Consider the following 2,500-nt stretch of genomic DNA (forward strand, 5'->3'; position numbering starts at 1 on the left):
TTTTACCCCGCCATTCAGGCAGCATACGCCGATTTCGGTGGAGGCATGCTGGGTATTTTCGTGTTTCTATAACCCACCGAACTCTGACATGGGTTATAGGATCTTTTGCGTGCGCACTTGGTCTTGTGCTTGCGTGTACACACGGAGGGGGTTAAGTCACTAGCAGGTCTGCACATAAGTTGACCTGGGAGATCGGAAACATCTCCACTCTTAACCCGCCAGGCAGCAGCGACCGGAATTCGAACTCACGACCTCCCGATTAGGAGACCGACGCCTTACCGACTGCGCCCGTCTCAGCATCGTTCGAAATGAACGAACTGTCCTGTACAAAACAGCCATATGTTTGTTTGCTTCCAACAACAAAATTGCCTGCAACAAAACGAACTCACTCATGGATGGAACGTAGGGCTATGTGTATATTCGGAGAACCCTTTTCCGATGTGTTAAATCCCCCCCCCCCCCCCAAAAAAAAAAAAAAAAAATACCATGGGGATATCATAATTCCTTGATCAAGGCTTGCATGTCATGGCTTTCTCGAAAAAGAGCCATAGATATTCTTGAAAATTAGATTAATATGATTGTGAAGTAGGTGATTGTGAACTGTCTGGCGTCTGGAGCTTTGCTTCATCAACAAGGAAATAGTGTTGGGCAGAAGTCTAAGGTCTCTGATCTAGTTTCAGACGGATGATAAACTTTTGGGAGATTAAAACTTTCTCACGTGTGTGAAGTTGCTATTTTGAGCCAAAAGCTGTGTTTTTATACGTCTTCTAGCGATTGATGGCCTGTTATTAACGGGGATACATAACTACTTCCAACCCCCGTATTGTCTTCTTTCTTCTTTCCCCTTTTTCTTCGACTAAAGCTATTTTTCTCTAGACGCTTCGGCTGATTCATTCCCTGGACTTCTGCTTTTTTCTTAGTTTTTTTCTTGTTCGCTTAATTCTTTAATGTGGTCCTGAAGAAGTCTTAATAGATGACATGTTGTATGCTCAACGTGTGCCGTCCTTGTCTTAGTGAGTACAGATTTCGTATTTTTGTTAACATTGTCTGTTTGATCAACAGTCATATTTTATAGATAAGTGTTATATACCTTTCGTAGTTGACTAGCTAGATTTTGAAGGCACTATGTTGTGTGAAAAAGTAACACTGCACAGGTAAACGTGCATATACGGAGATGTATTGTCACACTAAGTATGTGAGAGAGAGAGAGAGAGAGAGAGAGAGAGAGAGAGAGAGAGAGAGAGAGAGAGAGAGAGAGAGAGATAGAGAGAGAGAGATAGACAGACAGACAGACAGACAGACAGAGAAAGAGACAGAGAGAAAGAGACAGAAAGAAAGAGACAGAGAGAGATTGAAACAGAGAGAGAGAGAAAAAGAGAGAGAGAAAGAGAGAGATAGAAAGAGAGAGAGAGAGAGTGAAACAGAGAGAGAGTGAAACAGAGAGAGAGAGAGAGACAGACAGACAGACAGACAGAGAGAGAGAAAGAGAGAGAGAGAGAGAGAAAGAGAGAGAGTAAGAGAGAGAGATAGACACAGAGAGAGTGAAACAGAGAGAGAGAGAAAGAGAGAGAGAAAGAAAGAGAGAGAGAGTGAAACAGAGAAAGAGAGAAAGAGAGAGAAAGAGAGAAAGAGAGAGAGTGTGTGAAACAGAGAGAGAGAGAGAGAGAGAGAGAGAGAGAGAGAGAGAGGGAGGGGCGGTAGAGACAGAGCAAACAGCGACAGACAAAGAAAGCAATGTTAACACTTTATACAAGGAACTTTGTCGATAAATATCGACAGGAGGCCGACAAATGGTTTAAATGTGAAATGTGGGTATATGGGTGTGGGTCTCAAACAAACAAACAAACAAACTATGTGAAACCCCCCCCCCCCCCCCCCCCCCCCGGGGCCGCAGGCCTTCGATGTGGTGATTGAAAAAAAAAAGATGTTCTCAAATGGTTCAATTCTCACTTGGTCTGATTCTCAAATGGTACCGGTAAACTCCCCCCCCCCCCTGGCCGCAGGCCTAGAATTTAAAAAAAAATTATTTTAAACATTAAAAAAATGAATTAGAGTAAAACAAAACATTAACACGTTCATAATAAATGATAATAATAAACAAGAATTTAACACACAAAAAAACAAAAGGATAGATAATCCGCCCATGCTGGGAATCGAACCCAGACCGCTTTCGCCCTAACCGAACGCCTTTCCGGACGTCAAATGCTGCAGAAAAAGTGTAAACAGGTTTTCTGCAGTAAAACAACAGCACCGTTTTACTGCAGCATTCTTGATTTCAATTTTACTGCAGTAAAATGTTTTGCTCCAGAAAAACCCGTTGCTTCGGCGAAAGATGACATTATGCAGACATGCTGCAGAAAAGACAGTTTTTCTCCAGCATTTCTGGTTTTTTTTTCTGTAGAATAACAGAATAAAGTCATAATCCGCTAAGGATAAACCCCCGCCGCGATTAGCGAGCTGTGAAGACGACTAGCATTCCTCTCTTCGCGCGCGCGTGTGC

At 42.8% G+C, this 2,500-nt stretch overlaps 1 protein-coding gene across 1 annotated transcript in view; it reads left to right on the plus strand.

Annotated features, from left to right (window-relative positions):
- LOC138960242 (uncharacterized) overlaps positions 1-2,500 on the plus strand; it is a 250,814-nt gene that overhangs the window by 133,953 nt on the left and 114,361 nt on the right. The window lies entirely within an intron of this gene.

Source organism: Littorina saxatilis, linkage group LG2 (assembly GCF_037325665.1).
Source record: "Littorina saxatilis isolate snail1 linkage group LG2, US_GU_Lsax_2.0, whole genome shotgun sequence".
Classification (NCBI taxonomy): Eukaryota; Metazoa; Mollusca; class Gastropoda; order Littorinimorpha; family Littorinidae; genus Littorina; species Littorina saxatilis.